This window comes from Heptranchias perlo, chromosome 1, assembly GCF_035084215.1.
Source record: "Heptranchias perlo isolate sHepPer1 chromosome 1, sHepPer1.hap1, whole genome shotgun sequence".
Classification (NCBI taxonomy): Eukaryota; Metazoa; Chordata; class Chondrichthyes; order Hexanchiformes; family Hexanchidae; genus Heptranchias; species Heptranchias perlo.
Genome location: NC_090325.1, coordinates 173,428,458 through 173,448,532, shown reverse-complemented (window position 1 = coordinate 173,448,532; position 20,075 = coordinate 173,428,458). Strand labels below are relative to the sequence as shown.

Here is a 20,075-nt window from a genome sequence, read left to right as displayed (position 1 = left end):
AGAAGGAGTTGTGGGGTGGGGGCAGTGATATGGAAGATGGAGTGTAGGAGAATGAGTAAGTGTACTCACTTTGGCTGACCTAGTTAGGTCATTGAAGCGCTTCCTGCACTGGATCCATGCGCGGGAGACATTGCTGCTGCTGGTGACCTCCTCTGCCACCTCGAGCCAGGCCTTCTTGGTGGCAGAGACAGGCCACTTCCTCCTGTCCGCTGGGTAGAAAATATCCCTCCTCCTCCTCACCCCATCCAGTAAGACCTGGAGTGAGGCATCATTAAATCTGGGAGCAGCCTTTCCCCTGGTCTGCTCCATGCTGTACTTTTGGTTGTTTGCTGCAGGAACAGCATTGGAGGACTGCCCCTTTAAATAGGGCTCCTCCAGCTGACAGTCTGTGATGCGGGTGCACAGTCCGCCCGCTGCGCAGGTTGATGATGGGAAACCCGGAAGCCACAGTAAGTGCCTTCAATTTACCCGCGATTGCATGGGGAACAGACAAATTTCACTGGGCGGGTTACCCACGTGTCCAGTCGCCCCCCTCCCACCCCGGCTGCCATCCCGCCTCCCTGATAATATCAGGGCCCTGATCTTTATGTAGCCATGTTTCAGTTATTCCTACTACATTTGGTTCCTCGCTTCAGATTATTGCCTCCAGTTACCCATTTTATTTCGGACGCTGTGTACAGGCAGTTTAATTAATGTTTAATAATTGTTCCTTTTACTTTTACACTTTTTACCGTATGATTTTTCTTATTTATCACTCCCGCTGTGTTTATTTCAGTTATTTTATTGTTTCCCAGACCTGGAGTATTTATGGTTTCTATAACACAGGCCTGGACTTTACGCTTGTCCTTTTTTCTTACTCTTGTTTTAGCTTTTGTACTAATATTTTTGCCTGAACCCTCCCGCCCCCAGCTCCACCCCCCCCCCCACCCCCACCTTTATCGATTTAAAGTCTTACTAACCCTATTGATCCTTTCTGCTAGGACCTTGGTCCCAGCCTGGTTCAGGTGCAGTCCATCCCAACAGTACAGCTCCTTCCTGTCCCACTATTGGTGTCAGTGTCCCATGAAAAGGAAACCCTCTTTCCCACACCAATCCTTCAGCCACATGTTTACTTTCCTGATCTGTTTGTCCTTATGCCAATTCACACGTGGCTCAGGTAATAATCCTGAACTTACTGCTTTAGAGGACCTGCTTTTCAATTTAGTTCCTAACTCCTGCTACTCCCTTAACAAGATACAAAAAAAATGTTCACAAGGATGATACCAGAACTGAGAGGATATACTTATCAGGAAAGACTAAACAGACTGGGTCTCTTTTCGCTGGAGAAGAGAATGCTGAAGGGTGACTTGATCGAGGTCTTTAAGATAATGAAAGGGTTTGATAGCATAGATATATAGAAAAAGTTTCCACTTGTGGGGGAGTCCAAAACTAGAGGTCATAAATATAAAATAGTCAATAATAAATCCAATAGGGAATTCAGGAGAAACTTCTTTACCCAAAGAGTGGTAAGAATGTGGAATGCACTACCACAAGGAGTAGTTGAGGCAAATAGCATAGATGCATTTAAGGGGAAGCTAGAAAAGCACAAGAAGGAGAAAGGAATAGAAGGCTGATAGGGGTAGAAGACAGAGGGAGGGAGGAGACTCGTGTGGAGCATAAACACCGGCATAGACCAGTTGGGTCGAATGGCCTGTTTCTCTGCTGTAGACTCAATGGGCATGATTTTAGCATGAGGCCGGGAACTGAGTGGATGTGTAGATTATTTTGTGGGAAACCCGGAAGTCAAGTGAGCGCGCTCGATTCTGCGATCGCAACTCAATTGAAGGCAATTGATTTCACTTCCGGGTTTCCTGGGCAACAGCCAGCCAGATTGACAGGCTGGCTGGCTGTCGGGAGGGAAAGCAGCTGGGAATCTACCAGAAGAGGTAGAAAGTGATGCAATGGTGGTGCTATGGGGGAGAGATTTATTTTCATTGTTTGCAGTTCTTGCTACTTGATCGCCCATGGCATTGCACATGAGGAGTCAAAACCAATGAAACTTTTCACGTCAACCAAGGGAGATATTTGAACCAAGACAGGGAGGGGAGGGTTGAGAGAAAGGGAGAGGGTGAGAACAGTGAAGGCAGACTGAGTAAGGGGGAGAGGAAGGACAGGGAAAGGAGAGACAGCAAGGGGGAGGAATGGGAAGGGAGAGAGGGTGGACAGATGGTGAGGATAGGAGAGGGGTTGGGTGTGGGAGAGATAAGGGGAGAGGAGGATGGTAAGGGAGAGAAGAGAGGAAAGATGAAAGAGGAGGGGAGGAATAGAGAGGGAGCAGGAGGATGGGGAGAGGGAGAGAAGAAGGTGAGGTGGGGAAGGAGAAAAGTGATTTCATGATCAGTGCAATATAAGTAACATTCATTTTTTGAACTTCCTAACAGCACCAGTACTAGCACAAGCATTAAAAGATGAAAAGCATAACAGATGTCCCTGGCAGTTATATTCCGCTGCATATAGGAAATGTGGTGGGGTCAATCAAAGGGCCTGTCAACCATTGCTGGTGGGAAGACTCAGCTGAGGAAAAAGAAGGACCTTTAGGAACTCTGGTGTGGAAAATAGATTTATTAGAACACATATGACAGAGGAGAACATTAGAGAAAGGGATAAAGTATTTACTGGAAGTGGGGTGGAAAGAAACACAATCCAAATAGTTGTGGGAGTCCAAGCTTGTAATAAATATCTATGGAAAGCCTAGTGCCAAAGATGGAGAGACAGAAAGCCAGAAAAAGAAGGGAAGTGATGGAGCACACAAAGGCAAATAATGGATGAGAATTGGAAATACATTTGGAGTTCTACAATTTTTATTAGCAAAGCAGCCAAGTTCTTTTAAAATGTTATGATTCTTTCAAGCAACTTGACTGTAGAATCTTCCAATATTTCAGACACTGTCATCATTCTTAAAAATATAAAGTTTGTGGACACACTCAAAATTGATTCAGGACATTAACAATTGATTATTTTCAGTTTATTTAATTTAATTGGGTGATGGCCGGAAGAGTGAATAGAGACCCAACACAAACAACCCTCAACCAAATGTTTGTCTGAAAGAACTGAGAGACCAGCTGTAATCCCTGAGCTTTTCTTGAGATGTGTCACAGGTTTAAAGGGCCAAATCAACTTCTGCATGAATCTCACCTCTGTTTCACTGGCAAGTTTGAGAAGCCATGGGAAACCAGTGCCGATAAGGTAAAATTCATTTCAGGTTCAGAATCCACAAAAAAATTAAGTACCTCAACTGTTTAAATGACCTACATTGCCCCTTTAATAAGCCGGCCACCGGCATTAATAGCGGACGCAACTTCCGGGTTTTGGCTGCTTGCTTACATCCAAATGCGCCTGCGTTAAACCTGGAAGTGGGTGTGTTGGAGCCGGGTTGAGGTCCCACTGAGTAAATCAACAATTTTTACTACCTAACCGCCCCCAGCCCACTTGTTAAAATTACCCCCAATGTAACTCAATGATAAAAGACCAATCCAAAGTAAAGTTGTGACCCTCTGTCTAACATCACAGTGAAACACAACAATTCACTTTTAAGTTTCCAGCATCACTCTCGTCTTTAGCTGCTGTTCCAATTTTATAGTGGCATTACTTAGATTGACGGATCGTGGGGTGGAAATGACGGAAAATAGGATTGGTGATGTCAACCTGGCCTACACCCATCATTGGCATGGCGGCAGCATAACTAAAGAGGCTCTATCTTGCACCCTCCCTCACGTTCAGTGGAATTTAGGGCATAAATTAAATGGGCTGTCAAACTGTTGGATCCTGTCTCCTACCTGAGTGTCACCTCCCCCAAAAGGTCTGCTGGGATTATGTCCCACCTAAACACTGGACTTTTGAGGGTCTTTGTCTACTTCCATGCTTGGTATATTGTTCCAGACATTTATAACTATTTGCAGGAAGAAGTTCCTTTTGGTATTTGACCCAAATTTATTTTTCACTACTTTTAGTGAGAGCTCACTGGAAGAGGCAGAAAGGAGGACAGGACACAGATACACCAGGTCTTGGCATTGCTATGAAGACTCTATGATGGTGGTTCCTCCACCTGCCCCAAACATGACCATTGTCGTAAGGGAGGAAGGGCGAGAGCAGAGGAAGGAACTCCCTATATTGGGAGTTCCGATGCTCCCGGCCATCACCGAGACCAGCATATGGTCGGCTGAGGCACGCTTGGTCGAACCAGGCATACTATGCTGCTAACTGGCGGTTGTGGGGCCTTTTTGAAGGTTCAGGGCTTAATCTTGGCCTAGGCCCTGAAAGAGGAGCAAATTTTATTTTTAACGGGGCCACTAGTGGCACCATCAACTTGTTTCCGGGAAGAACCTAGCACCCACCCTCCCAACCTGGCCACCTCCACCGAACTTTCTGGCCTTATGCCTATGGCAGTCATCCCAGCTGTGTCCCTAATGGTATGGGCTTCAACCATTTGTATGACAATTAAGGATCCTCCCCCTGACCTGTGAACTTTCCAAGGTCAGCAGCAGAAGTCCCTGGCGGAAGAATGCTGGCGTTTATCTACAGATTTTTAGGTCATAATCTTTGGTCCTACTATCAAACTTATTTTAAACTAATATTCTGGATTTATATTATCAAAGCAATTCAATATTTATATACCAGGCCTTTAGTCACCTGGATCAATTTTGTTTCCATTCTGGTATAAAAGTATCACATGAATCGGCTTCTAAACCTGTGGTACAAAATGAAAGTAATTCTGGAGAAACTCCATCAAACCCAGGTGACTAATTATAGTGCAGTCTTTTTTGTAGCACCAAGTGCTCTGTGACTGATTGGAAAATCATATCATGTAAAGCAATTAAAATACTTTCAGAGAAAAATAGGTTATCTCTTTGATAGACAAAGAGATAGAACAGCAGTGGGAAATATTTAAAATGGTGATCAATAGAGTTCGGGAGAAATTTATTCCTGTAAAAAGCAAGAACAAACTAGCCAATAATGAAACACCATGGATGAATAAAGAGATATAAGGGTAAAATTGAAACTGAAGAAAAAGGCATATTCTAAATACATAGACAATAAAGGAGAGGATGACAAAAGGGAATACGAAGAGGTTAGGAAAGAAGTCAAAAAACAATTAGGAAAACAAAGAGGAACTACGAAATTAAATTATCAAGGAATATAAAAAGAAATAGTAAAGTATTCTACAGACACATAAATAACAAAGGAAAAATCAGGATAGGGAGAGGGCCACTAAGGGATACACAAGATTAAACTCACAGGTAATGACAGCGAAATGGCAGAAATATTGAATAGTTACTTTGCCTCAGTATTTATCAGGGAGACTAACAAGGTGGGCAAGACATTAGAAGAAGATATCAAAAAAGATATAAAGACATTTAAGATAGAAAGGGAGAGATAATTGATAAACTAATCAAATTTAGAGAGGATAAAATCGCAGGTCCGGATGGATTGTATCCACGAATATTAAAAGAAGTTAGGGAGGAGACAGTAGAGGCACTATTACATATATATAAAAAATCATTAGAAAAGGGAATAGTGCCAGAAGACTGATGGACAGCTTATGTTATTCCTATATTTAAAAAGGGCAATAGAACAAGTCCAGGGAACTATAGACCTTAATGTCGGTGGTAGGAAAGATAATGGAATCTTTACTCAAAGATGTAATAGAAAAACATCTAGAAAATGAAAATATACTAAAGAGTAGTCAGCACGGATTTCAGAAGGGAAAGTCATGCTTGACCAACCTTATTAAATTCTTTGAAGAAGTAACAGAAAGGGTAGACAAGGGTAATTCAGTAAATGTAATGTATTTGGATTTTCAAAAGGCCTTCGATAAGGTACCTCATAGTAGATTCGTGACTAAGGTCAGAGTATGTGGAATCAGGGGACAGGTAGCAGAATGGATAGCACAAAACAGAAAACAGAGAGTAGGGGTTAAGGGTAGCTACTCAGACTGGCAAAAGGTGGGAAGTGGTGTTCCACAGGGATCGGTGCTGGGACCACTGTTGTTCACAATTTACATTAATATTGATTTGGATTTGGGAATCAGAAGTACGATTTCAAAATTTGCAGACGTCACCAAATTGGGGGGTATAGTTAATATAAAGGAAGAAGGCAGTAAAATGCAAGAAGACATTAATAAACTTGCAGAATGGGCGTGTAATTGGCAAATGACTTTCAATATGGATAAGTGTGAGGTATTACATTTTGGTAGGAAGAATAATGAGGCCAAATACTGCTTGGATAATAAGAGTCTAAATAGAACAGAGGAGCAAAGGGATCTAGGGGTACAGATACACAAATCACTAAAAGTAGCGACATAGGTTAATAAGGCCATAAAAAAGCAAACAAAGCACTGGGGTTCATTTCTAGAGGGACAGAACTGAAAAGCATAGAAGTTATGTTAAACTTGTATAGAACCTTAGTTAGACCACACTTGGAGTACTATGCCCAATTCTGGTCTCCATATTATACAAAGGAGATTGAGGCATTGGATAGGATGCAAAAAAGATTCACAAGGATAATACCAATACTGAGAGGATATACTTATCAGGAAAGGCTGAACAGGCTGGGGCTCTTTTCTCTAGAACAGAGAAGGCTGAGGGGTAACCTGATAGAGGTCCTTAAGATAATGAAAGGATTTGATAGGATAGACATAGAGAAAATGTTTCCACTTGTGAGGGAGTCAAAAACTAGAGGTCGTCAATATAAAACAGTCACTAATAAATCCAATAGGGAATTCAGGAGAAACTTCTTTACCCAAAGAGCGGTAAGAATGTGGAACGCACTACCACAAGGCATAGTCAAAGCAAACAACATAGATGCATTTAAGCTAGATAAGCACATGAGGGAGAAAGGAATAGAGGGGTTTGCTGATAGGGTTAGATGAAGTAGGGAGGGAGGAGGCTCTTGTGGAGCATAAATGCCAGCATTCACCAGTTGGGCCGAATGGCCTGTTTCTGCACTGTAGTTTCGATGTAACTCGATGTAAATTCCTGTGGTAGCCTCCTGCCTAGAGGGTGGGGTGGAGCTGACCATCTGTCTGTCCCACAGATGAGCCTCAGCCTCTGCCCAAATCCTGGAGTCAGGAGCATTAGTCTAGTGTGAACAGGCACTCATGCGGTTTACGACACTATTGGCGTGCCTACCTCAGCTAGGGGGAGGGAAGAGATATCACTGTGGCACCTTACTGCATTGCAAATGGGTGGTCAAAGATCATAAGATATTTTTTGAAATCTTACAATTTCATAATTTGTTGGGCAGGAAAAAACCAGTTGGTCCATCACTGCCTGTCACCATGGCAGGCGGAGCACCACGATTAAACATTTCCTCCCTCCCTCGCACTATAATGCAAGGTCAACAAATTGAAATATATTTGTGGTGCTCCCGGTACTAAGCACATGATTTGCTGGGAGTGGCATGAGGTTGGGGACTGAAATATTAGGTGCCAGCAACTATTCCAGGGCCATTGGCTGGCCTTAAAGCTACAACACTTTTTGGGGACCAAAAATGGCCAATTGATGAATTGGCCTGTGGAGGCAAAGCAACAAGAAGGCCAAGAATGAAGCATGAAGGAGAGGGCAACCTATGGGAAAAGCCATAATTTACTTAGAGGTGTCCATTGAAGCACCTGAGCAACTGGAACCCATTTTAAATGCTGCAGCTGCATTATGGGGCTTTGCTCCAATGTGAATAAATTTTGAGGCCTTAACGAATAGTCAAACATGATTTTCCTTTAACAAATCCCTCCTGACTTTCATTTATTAGCCCATACTTTTCCAAGTGCCAATTAATTTTATCCTGGATTATTGTGTCTAAAAGTTTCCCCATCACCAACGTTAGGCTGACTGGCCTGTAATTGCTGGGTTTATCCCTCTCTCTTTTTTTGAACAGGAGTGTAACATTTGCAATTCTCCAGTCTTCTGGCACCATCCCCGTATCTAAGGAGGATTTGAAGATTGTGGCCAGAGCCTCCGCAATTTCCACCCTTACTTCCCTCAGTAACCTAGGATGCATCCCATCTGGACCGGGTGACTTTTCCACTTTGACTACTGCCAATCTTTTAAGTACCTCCTCTTTATTTTTATCCTATCCAATATCGCTACTACCTCCTCCTATACTGCTATAATGGCAGCATCCTCTTCTCTAGTCAAGATGGATGCGAAGTATTCATTTAATATCTCAGCCTCCACAAGAAGATCTCCTTTTTTCCCCCAATCGGACCCACCCTTCCTTTGATTACCCTTTTACTATTTATATGTTTAGAAAAGACTTTTGGTTTCCCTTTTATGTTAGCTGTTAATCTATTCTCATACTCTCTCTTTGTCCTTCTTACTCCTTTTTTTAGATCTCCTCTGTACTTTCTGTATTTAGCCTGGTTCTCTACTGTATTATGAACATCACATTACATAAGCCTCCTTTTTCTGTTCCAACGAACTCTAGCTTTGGGTGCCTTTCCTTTCCCCCTTGTAAGGATGTGTCTACTCTGTATCCGAACCAACTCCTTCTTGAAGGCCTCCCTTTGTTCAATTACTGTTTTGCCTACCAATGTTTGATTCCAATCAACCTGGGCAAGATCCCTTTTTAACTCACTGAAATTTGCTCTCCTCCAGTTAAGCATTTTCACATTTGATTGTTCCTTGTCCTTTTCCGTAACTATTCTAAACCCAATGATATTATGATCACTGTTCCGCAAAAGCTCCCCCACTGAAACATGCTCCACCTGCCCCACTTCATTCCCCAGAACCAAATCCTACACTGTTTTTTTTCTGGTTGGGCTGGAAACACACCCGGAAAAAATTCGATAGGGCCTATTATAGGGAGTAGGTAGCGTGATCCACTATTAACCCGCATTCAATGGCCCTGCGCAGGCAGGACGAGAACCTCATTCTGCTTCAGTGCTCAGCTGCAAGCTGCATTCAAATCCAGGCCTTGCACTTTCCACCAGTGGGGGAGCCCCAATCTCTTAAAGTGAGGATGGCTTGTCAAATCACTTAAAGGTAGACGGTACCCGTTATTTGCTAAAAAATAACAGCCTGCTGTCTGCTCGGAGCCTGAATGGAGATCAGACAAAACACCTGTAAAACACAGATGCAGGTCCCATCCCTATGCTTACACACTGATGAGTTATGTTAAAACATTGAATAAAGGTTGCGCGCTACTAAATCCCACATCCTCCAATCTGCACACCAGACCTCACCAATCTGCCGATCTGAGTTTGTACCAGGCCTGTGAGAGTGCATGCACCAAGGTTCTCTGATGATGCACTGGAGACCTTGGTGCAAGAGGTGGACAGAAGGAGGGACATCCTATATCCACGGGGGTTGGGGGGGGGGGGGCGTAAAAGGCCCGACAGACATATGCCCAAAAGGCAGTGAGAGGCAGCAGGGATGAAGTCAATGCCAGGCGCATACCACCACGAACATGGATGTGGTGCAGGAAGAAGTTCAATGCTTTGACATGAGTGGTCAAAGTGAGTGAGGTCAACTGTCAAGTGGCGTCTCCTACCAAATGCACCACTAGCCGCATCCACTGCTCCATGCACTACACCCCCCATCACTCACATACCAACAAACTCTTTCCATCAGTACTCAGCTCTTCCAATCAGATGCTTCCTCTCACCCTCACACATTACCAGCCACCCACAACTCACAGGCCACACACACTGGCAGATATTCAACCATGACAGGCACATCACCCAGACACACGTCCCACTTTCTTGCAGGAGAAGGCGGCTCATATCAGGAGGTACCAAGCCCCTCGAGCCTGTGCCGCCATTCAATGAGATCATGGTTGACCTGTGACCTAACTCTATATACCCGCCTTAGCCCCATATCCCTTAATACCCTTGGTTCACAGAAATCTATCAATCTCAGATTTAGAATTCACAATTGAGCTAGCATCAACAGCCGTTTACAGAAGAGCGTTCCAAACTTCTCCCACCCTTTGCGTGTAGAAGTGTTTCCCAAATTCACTCCTGCACGTCCTGGCTCTAAATGTTAGGCTATGTCCCCGCGTCCTAGTATTCAAGTATAGGAGACTTCCAAAAACAGTTACAAATGTCTCGGCAACCAGAAGCAATAATCCGGCCACTAACCTGTAAATCCTGCATGGTCCCTTTAAATAGCACTGATGAGGGTCCTCCAGGCCCTCGAAAACATGTTCAGATGGTCAGGGTTAAGACTGTGCGTTGAGTTGAGTGTTAAGTGCCTAAATGTTGTCTATCACTTTAAATCAGCGTTGCACACTGACTGGGCCCGATTTTAGCACCCGCTCTCAGGTACGTTCTCGGCGGGGGGGCCTCGAAAATCGCGAAATGGAGGACCCCGACTGGATCCCGCCTCGATCCCGCGCGCACGCAGCCCCCGCTGGTGGGAATCCCACAGGCAATTAAAGCCAGCGGGGTTCCACTTGAGAGTATTTATTTAGCTATTTCAGGTCATTAACTGACCTGATTGAGCTGTTTTATTAGGAAGTGTGGGATTTTACCTTGAACTGAGACTGTTTCCCATACTGGGGGAAACACTCTCACCCCAAACGGACGTGTTGCAGCCAGCAGCCTGTGGCAATGTGCATTCCACAGGTGGGGGGGGGGGGGAGAGCCTTCACCAACGCAGGAGGACACTCGGTAACATTGGGCAACGCCTGCCCTCCACCACCCTCCTCCAAGCAAGAAGATTCTTCGGCGTGGAACCGCAACCCCTGTGCGAGGACACACTTTTCTACCGTGCACAACCCCTCAGACCTACACCTGCCAGATGGGGGCTGCCTTGACATCCTCGGAGGACGAACAGCATCACCAGCCTCAGCAGCCTCGCAGTCCACGCCGTCTGCCTCAGAGACGTGGATCCCCACAACGCGGTGCTGTGGCACATCCACCTGCACAGCAGGAGGGAGGGCAACCGCAGAGAGAGATGCGTCGCAGGAGGCACTACCCTCCGCACAGGGTCTACAGAGCGAGGCTCAGCTTCATGGACCTCTCCGAGGAGCAGTGCATACGGAGGCTCAGAGTCACTCGCCAGGTAGTCGCCGACATCTGCAGCCTCCTTAACGACGAGCTGCTCCCGGATGGACCAAGCAGCATCTTCTTACCCGTCGCCGTCAAAGTCACCACTGCCCTCAACTTCTTCGTCTCCGGATCCTTCCAGGGTGCCACGGGGGACATCACCGGGGTCTCTCAGTCGTCTGCACACAAGTGCATAAGGCAGGTCACCGATGGGTTGTTCCACAGGGCCTCGCACTACATCAACTTCGCCATGGATGAGCGTAGCCAGACGGAGAGGGCGGTTGGATTCCATGCTGTGGCTGGCTTCCCACGGGTGCAGGGTGTAATCGATTGCACCCACATAGCAATACAGGCACCTCCACATGAGCCAGGGCTGTTCATCAACAGGAAGGGGTATCACTCCATGAACGCCCAGCTCATTTGTGACCACCGCCAGAGATCCCTACACGTGTGCGCCAGATACCCTGGCAGCTGCCACGATGCCTTCGTCCTCAGGGAGTCCACTGTCCCGCCCATCTTCCACGTACCCAACACCGGCAACGGCTGGCTCCTCGGCGACAAGGGATATCCCCTGCACACGTGGCTTATGACACCTCTGAGGAACCCCATCACCGAGCCACAGCATCGATATAATGACAGCCACATTGCTACCAGGTCTACAATTAAGCAGGCTATAGGGCTGCTCAAGATGCGCTTCAGGTGCCTTGATCGTTCTGGGGGAGCGCTCCAATACACGCCACTCAGAGTGGGACGGATTATAGTTGTCTGCTGTGCCCTGCACAACATGGCATAACAGAGAGGGGTGCCGCTGGAGGAAGCCCCATGCACACCCGCCACCCACATTGAGGACGACGATGAGGAGGAGGAGGAGGAGGAGGACGAGGAGGAGTACGAGCGAGAGGAGGAGGAACGACCCATGGGCCGAACACCGGCTCACCTGCATGCTCGTCAGGCCAGGGAGGCACTCATATGCCAACGGTTCTCCTAACATCACACTGTGTGAGGCGTTCACATATCATCACGTGCACAGACGAGGGTCCATACAAGCCCCCTCCACAGAAGAGTGGTACCTGTACTCCTGCCCAATGGGTGGGACCAGGTGTTCGTCGTCACGATGAGGCGCACGGAAGGGACCTATTGCACAAACCGCAGAAGAATGGACAAGAGGTGGCAGCAGTGGTGAGAACAATTGTGTTTATTGTGTATGTCCATTCAAGGACTAGAAATAAAAAGATAACAATTCGTCAGACACCCTGGTGCATTCCCTGTGTGTTCACAAAACCTTGGCTTTACGTTTTCGGGAACCCCTACGTGCTGCTACCCCTGTGGCTCCAGCAGAGGTAGTGGCAGGTTGCTCCTGATCGTGCCCTGACCGGGTAGATGCTTTGGGCCGACACCCCCTGGGTTTCGGTGCCCATGAGGGCACCTCCACAGACTGCTCCTCCTGCACCTGTGCAGGGGCAGACTCGGCCACCTGGAGAGGAGGCACCATTGCGGGCACTGGTTGAGAGGGGGGCAACGGGTGAGACGTGGGGTCACCTTGAGTAGCGTCCCCACTTCCATGTCCCCGTTCACCATCTTCCCTCTCATGGCCTAGGCCCACATCACCCCTTCCACCCTGCTGGACGGCAGTTTGGATGACGTGTGTGAGACCTTGCAAGGCCACCTCCATTGTATCAGTCAACCTGTTTATGGCGGCAGAATGTTGCTCACCCTGAATCTGAACAGCCGTTGTCAGGGCCTGCATGGACTCAATGTTGAGCTGTGCATGACGCTCGAGGGAGGCTAGCCTGTCCTCCACCGCAGACATTCCCGCACCTACCCGTGACACTATCTCAGAGATGCCTTCACGTCCCTGCGACACTATCTCGGCGATACCCTCCTGCACCTGTGCCACGATTCCCCTCATGCAGGAGTTGGACTCCTCCATCCTCTGTGCGATTGTGGAGAGTGCGCGTGGCACCTCTCCCAGTACCTCAGCAATGTGCTGGTGCCCCTCGACGACTCTCCTTTTGACTGGTGGCCCCCTGGGTTCAGCATCTGGGTCCGGCTGAGCAGAGCCTGGAGAAGAGTGCTCCCACCGACGCGGACCCTCCGCGACTGACCCTGCCACCAGGGTCTGCTCATGCTCACATGTGCGCGGTGACTCACCATGTGCAATCCCAACTAATTGAGGGGGGGACCCACCGAGGTGTGTGTATCTGCGCTGGTGGATGGTTGGCTCATATGTGACGATGCACCCTCAGAGACCGGCATGTCCTCTGAGGAATCGCCCTCCACAGACACGGTGCTCGCAGACGGCCCTGTAAGACAACAGAGGGCAATATCAGGCATGTGGCCAAATGTTGCGGTGCGGCAGATGCCATTTGATGCTAAGATCATTCGCTGAGTGTCAGCTTTCCCTTACCGGACGTTTCTGCAGACCCAGCCTCGCCATCCGCCATGGACAGGCAATGTAGCATGTGGCTAATCTCCAACGCCTCCACCTCGGCGTCCGTCAGAGCCACCTCGTGTGGCGGGCCCCCTCCGGTGCGTGCCCTTTCCCGGGCGTTCTTGCATCTCTTCTCCTGTGATGGCAAAACACAAAAGCGTAATTGAGTGATGATTGCATTGTGAGACGCTTCAAGCATTGGTGTGGGTGGGTTGAGCGTGTGGCAGATGGATGGGAGGATGCGTGTGCCACATGGGGATTGGGGTGTGTGGTAGTGGTCGAGTGGGGACAGGGACGGTGGGTACGTGCAGGCACGGTGAGGATGATAGTTGAGTGGCTGTGAGGATTGTTGCGGGAGCGCTGTGGTGTCAATGCAGATGGGGTTGTGAGGTGTTTGAGGTGATGTGGAAGACGGAGTGTGGCAGAGTGCGTTAGTGTACTCACTTTCCAGGACCTGGTGAGGTCATTGAATCTCTTGCGACACTGTATCCAAGTTCGGGTGGTGTTGCCCCTGCTGCTGACCTCCGACGCCACCTCCTCCCATGCCTTCTTGGTGGCGGAGCCAGGGCACCTCCTTCCGTCACTGGGGAACAGCGTCTCCCTCCTCCTCCTTACCCCGTCCAGCAGCACCTGGAGGGCGTGGTCTGTGAAGCGTGGAGCAGCCTTACCCCTGGGTTGATCCATATTGCGCTACCTCTTGGTTGTGGCTGGAGGGGCATTGGTGGACTGCCCCTTTAAATAGAGCTCCACCATCGCTCAGATGTCACTGCGCATGCGCAGCCCGCCAGCGCGCAGCTGAGAAGCGGAGAACCGGTAACTGCCGGCTAATTACCTCAATTATCCTGCGATCGCGCGCGGGACGCACTCAATTCGCACGCCGCGTTTTTCACGCGCCCGAAGGACCACCCGCCGAGAACCCGCACCCCTGGTAAAATCGGGCCCATTGTATCCATTTTCTCCTTACTTTACTTGCAGCCGGCGTTCGGTATTTGCGCATACGCTAACTCCTATACCAAGATGGCGCCCAGTGCACGTCATGCTGGAAATATGCTTGCGCAGCCAAGACGCATCATGGCGCCTCAAGAGGTCACGTAGCGCCGAAACAACGGGTGCTGCATAGCCCAATTTAGAGCCCACTGTTCCAGAAAGTTCTCTTGAACACATTTCAGGAATTCCTCCTCCTCTTTACACTATTCCTGACCCAATCTATATTGGGATAATTGAAGTCCCCCATTATCACTACTTTATAGCTCTTGCATCTTTCATTAATTTGCTGGTATTCTGTGTTCGTCCTATCAACATGCATGACACTACATTTATCTAGGTTAAATATCAAGGGGTGTTTTATTTGTATAACAGGTAGTTCTGTTATTATGGATTCTAGTTAACATCCAAAGTTGAAGCTGAAGGATTGCTGTGTTAATCATCTTATTTTAATGGATATTATTTCAGCTCCCTCATACAATCGGACTCAAAAACGTTTCCCAGACAGCTGCACTATGATGAGGTTATCAGTGCATAGCTTAAACAATAGATAAAAAACATACAGATTAACAATCATTTTTTGTAATGTTTCTATAGAAGGTAATGATTGTGCCACCCCACAGATTAACTTTTAAACAAGACCATTTCCTGGCAAATTAGTCACTTGGTAATCAGAATTAAATGCATGTTAGTTTAGAAACAAATGTAATTTCAGGGTTTTTTTTTCCGATTATCACCCTCAACAAAAGCCATTGCATTGTCTTTTTTCTAAGCAGGACGTAGAATCAAAACAAGCTGACATTTAGATTTGAGTTATTTGTTTGCTGTACTACTTGCTCAAGAGAATTTTCTTTAAGTTACAAATGGATCAAAGATGAGTGAGCTCATCGGGTAATCAGAGCAGTGATTGGTGTCGATCCTACGCCAAATTGCCTGGGGCCACAGATAATCTAAAGTCGCTTTTCTCCAGGGTTTGCTAGGTCACTTGGATTACTTATTTGGTGAAAATTGGCCTATATATAATGTTCAGGTAAACAGTAACAAGGGTGGCTGCCACTGAGTCATCCATCAACTAGAGAAGTCAGCTAAGCTCACATTCCAGAGGCTTTCCCAATAGGCAATGAAGACATGTAACATATGCCTTTGGCTTACTTTCCCCCTCCCTAATCACAGTACTGAGGACAATTGTAGCACCTAATACTGTCTGAGATTACACTTCAAAAGTACTTCATTGGCTGTAAAGTGCTTTGGGGCATCCTGAAATCGGGAAAGGCCTGACATAAATGCAAGTCTTTCTTTTAAATCTGTGTAGTCTGATCTTCAGTGCTGTCATGACACACACAACAAATATAATTTTTATTAACACAAAAAAAAGGCTTTCATTATGCAGCAGTGAAGTGAAGGCATTCTCGTCATGACAGCACTGAAGATTCTTTTTTAAGATAACACTAAATATACTTCTATCAAAACACTTCTTTCTTCCATCACAATGCAGTTTACAAAGGATAATATAAATGGAGCAGATTCTTGCAGAGACAGTTCAACCCAATTCTGTCAAACCTGCATTTTTTGGTCTACTACCAGTTTGTAGACAAGCCAGTGAAACAACTTATTTGTACCTTGCGATGACTTGTTAACTATTTCAATGCATATAAGTATGACTAAAAATTTGCAATAACTGCTAATTTAAGGAAAAACCTTTAAGTCTCTGTAATATTATACAAGGCATGTGCTAGTACACAGATTTTACGCAGCCTGCTTCAACCCAAATGTACAATTGCCAGGATTTACTAAGACCTGCTGCCAGAAAGACCCCCTCCTTTTAGCAGGTCTCCATGGCATGCCGGTATTAGTGAGTCCAGATTGGTTCATGCTTGGTTTGTAGTTGGCTGCACAGGGCCCGCCTGTGCTTTGGGAATGTAGCAGTGCTAGCACCTTTATTAGAAGGGCAAATAAAAATCTTGCAATTGGCAATTGCACCCAGGAGAGCTCGGTGCTGACACTGGGTGAAGAGTATCCCATTCCTCTGCAGTGACATTAGGGTTGCCAACTTTTCCAAAACCAGACAGTGAATGGGTGGGACTGGGGTCAGGGGCAAGGCATGGCTTAGAGAAAAACTTCTAAAAATTTGTATTCAGGCAAATTTTGTTCAACTGTGGCATGGCCTCAACATTCAACTGATTAAAAGTACATTAATTCAAATATAGCCCCCTTTTTTCTTATGGGAGGTCCTAGCCCCTCACTCTTTGCAAAGCTCTCGCTTTAGCTGCTGCAGATTTAGATGCAGTGCTTCTGCCTCCTTATTGCTATTTAGTATTTTTTATTATAGTTTGTATTAATTTGCAGGGCCATGGGGAAAGAACAGTGGAGTGAGACTAATTGGATAGCTTTTTCAAAGAACTAGCACAGGCAGAATGGACCGAATGGCCTCCTTGTGTGCTGTATGATTCTATGATTCTACAACTTTTGTAGCTTAAGGCATTTATTTGGACTCTTTCCTTCCCCGTTTTTTATACATCTGTAGCTGAAAGGCTGCTCCCCTCCCTGCTGGTGCCACTGCACTTCATTTCAAGGCTTATTTGTTTTGCGGCCACTGGAATAATTTGAATAGATCCAGTTTTGATATCTTACTGGTTATGTTACAATACCAGAACAAAAAAAAATCTGCCAAAAATATGGCCAAAGACTCAATAAAACCAGATGCTCCTGCCCAGTTTCTAGTAAGAATAAACCACAGTCAGTCCGGTGAGAAAGAATAGGCCTCGATATTAACCCTCACCCTCCTCCCCCCCCACCACCACGACGAGTGGGAGAGGGTTGGGGGGGTTAAAGAGTTAAACACAGGGAATGCATCGCCAGCCTGCCGCGTGCGCGCCCGCCGCCTTTAATACAGCGGTGGATATCGGGACATCCGAGTGTCCCGCCATGGAGAGGGATTAGGAAACTTGGCAGTGAAAGGGAGGCGGAAGCTGCTGGTTCCACAAGGTAAGTGTCTATTTCAACACTCCTTGTAGGCCAGGAGGAGCAGGAGAGCTGCCCCCAGCCCCAATTGTGGACCTCTCCCCCCCAGCCCCGCCCGCGGGCCTCTTCTCTCTCCCGATTGCAGGCCTCTCCCTCCTCCCAATCATGGGCCTCTGCCCCCAGCCACGATCGTGGGCCTCTCCCCCTAGGCCCAATCGCGGACCTTTCCCTCCTCCTGATCGCAGGCCTCTCCCTCCAGCCCCAATCGCGAGGGAGCCTTTGGCCTCCCCTCTCCCAATCGCGGGCCTTTCCCTCTCCTGATCGCAGGCCACTGCCCCCAGCCCCGATCGCAGGCCTCTCCCCCCTCCAGATCACAGGCCTCTCCCTCCTCCCGATCGCGAGCCTCTCCCCCCTCCTGTCTGCAGGCTTCTCCCCCCAGCCCCGATCACGGGCCTCTCCCCTCTCCCGATCGCAGACCTCTCCCTCCTCCCGATCACAACCTCCTCCCCCTAGCTCTAATGATGGGCCTCTTCCCCCAGCTCCGATCACAGGCCTCTCCCCCTCCATACCGTGGGCCTCTCCCCCCAGCCCCGATCGCGGGCCTCTCCCTGATCATGGGCCTCTCCCCTCAACCCCAATCACGAGCCTCTCCCCCCAGCTCTGATGATTGGCCTCACCCCCCAGCCCCGATCACTGGCCTCTCCTCCCTCCCAATCGCTGGCTTCTCCCCCCCCCAGCCCCAATCATGGGCCTCCCCCCCCAGCCCCGATCACGGGCCTCTGCTACCACCCGATTGCTAGTGACCATCCCCAAAGGTCCCGCTGGTGTAACCTCCCACCCACCTGCCACGCTGTCCATTTGGTCGGCTGCTTGGCGGGAAACGGAGCTAAAAAATGTTAATGAGGTCCTGCCATTAAGATCAGCAGGATCTCCACTTCCCCAGCCTTACTGGTTTCTTCAGCCGTTTTCGGCCTCACCCACACCCTCCTGGCCACCCTGTAAATATCGGGGCCATGTTATCCAGCCAGAATCTGGATGGAAGCTAGGTGTCAGCCTGAGCTCAGTGGTAGCATTCTCATCTCTGAGTCAGAAGGTTGTGACACTGAGCACATAATCCAGGCTGAGACTTCTTGCAGTACTGAGGGAGTGCTGCACTGTCGGAGGTGCAGTCTTTTGGATGGGACGTTAAACTGAGATCCTGTCTGCCCTCTCAGATGGACAGAAAGATCCCATGGCACTATTTGCAGAAGAGCAGGGGAGTTCTCCTGGTGTTGTGGAGAACATTTATCCCTCAGCCAAATCACTAAGACAGTTTAATTGGTCATTTACCTCATTGCTGTTTGTGGGACCTTGCCACAATTGCTGTTTCCCTACATTACAACAGTGACTACACTTAATTAGCTTTGGGTCGCCCTGATATTGTGAAAGACGCTATATGAATACAAGTTCTTTCTTTCTTCTCCTGAAGGCACAGACTGTTGCTGGGATTTGGTTCATCAGGTGCTATCAATCCTAGATAGGGTTGAGAAGCCTCCGGGATTGCCCTGGAGTCTCCAGGAATTAAAAACTAATCTCCAGGATGCTGCTGGGAGCAACCCAGGAGAAAAATTATAAGGACATTAAAAAATTGTGTTTTTAAAAAAAAATTCTTTGAACACTTTGGTTATTAGTTATAAAAATACCTGAGATGGGAAAAAGGCTGGTTGACTGGCAGTCAAAAATCATCCAATCGGGTAATGAAGAGTATTCACTTTCCGATTGGCGTGGGAAGTATGGACGTGTCAGGGTGACCAATGGCAGGAGTGTAGGGGCGGGGGCAGTTGGAGGCAAGAGGTCATGTGATGACACCTCAGGACCATGTCCAACCAGAGTTGGCAAACCTAGTCCTCTGGTACCTTGCCTAGGTGGCTATTCTTATGTGAGCGACAAGTATCAGGAGGTTGGGTGTCCTCAGCAAGCTTCACTGCCAAATTCAATCCTGTCTTTATCCAATGTTCTCACACATGCATTTTCCAGCAGGAATCACTGGATAACAATCAGAAGTTAAGAGCTCAGCTGACATTTCCCCTTCCTTTAGCCTGTGAATGCCAGCTATAACAATCTTACTATTGGCCTGGCTTAGATCAGTTAACTCAGCACACACCAGGAATAGAACCATTGACCTTATTCGTGTTTTTGGTTCAGAGCCACATGTTTTTCAAGAGAACACCACAGAATGGCACACTGTTTGGAAAAAGTGAGATTTACTTCAATGTTTCTTACTCTTCTACTTAAAAAAAGTGGTGGTATATCAATAAATCAGCTCACACTCTGTCCATCTTTTTGAAATAAATCTCACTCTCAAAAACATCCCACTGTAACAATTGTTAGAGACAATTGATAGAACTCAACACTGCCTTCCTACCATCTCACCAATAATGTCAATCCCTTCTCTTTCCAGGAACAAATCTAACTGCCTCTTGAAATAAAAACAGAAAATGCTGGAAACACTCAGCAGGTCAGGCAGCCTCTCATCTAGAGAGAAACAAAGATAACAGATGCGGCCTGACCTGCTGAGTATTTCCAGCATTCTCTGTTTTTATTTCAGATTTCCAACATCCGCAGTTTTTTGCTTTTGTTTTAACTGCCTCTTGCATCTATTTGCTTCAGCATCCTACCTTGGTTACTTATTCCACA

The 20,075-nt window shown here is 47.4% G+C and overlaps 1 protein-coding gene across 2 annotated transcripts in view; it reads right to left on the bottom strand.

Annotated features, from left to right (window-relative positions):
* LOC137327949 (alpha-1,3-mannosyl-glycoprotein 4-beta-N-acetylglucosaminyltransferase B-like) overlaps positions 1-20,075 on the bottom strand; it is a 281,525-nt gene that overhangs the window by 184,551 nt on the left and 76,899 nt on the right. The gene's annotated exons all lie outside the window — the stretch shown is intronic.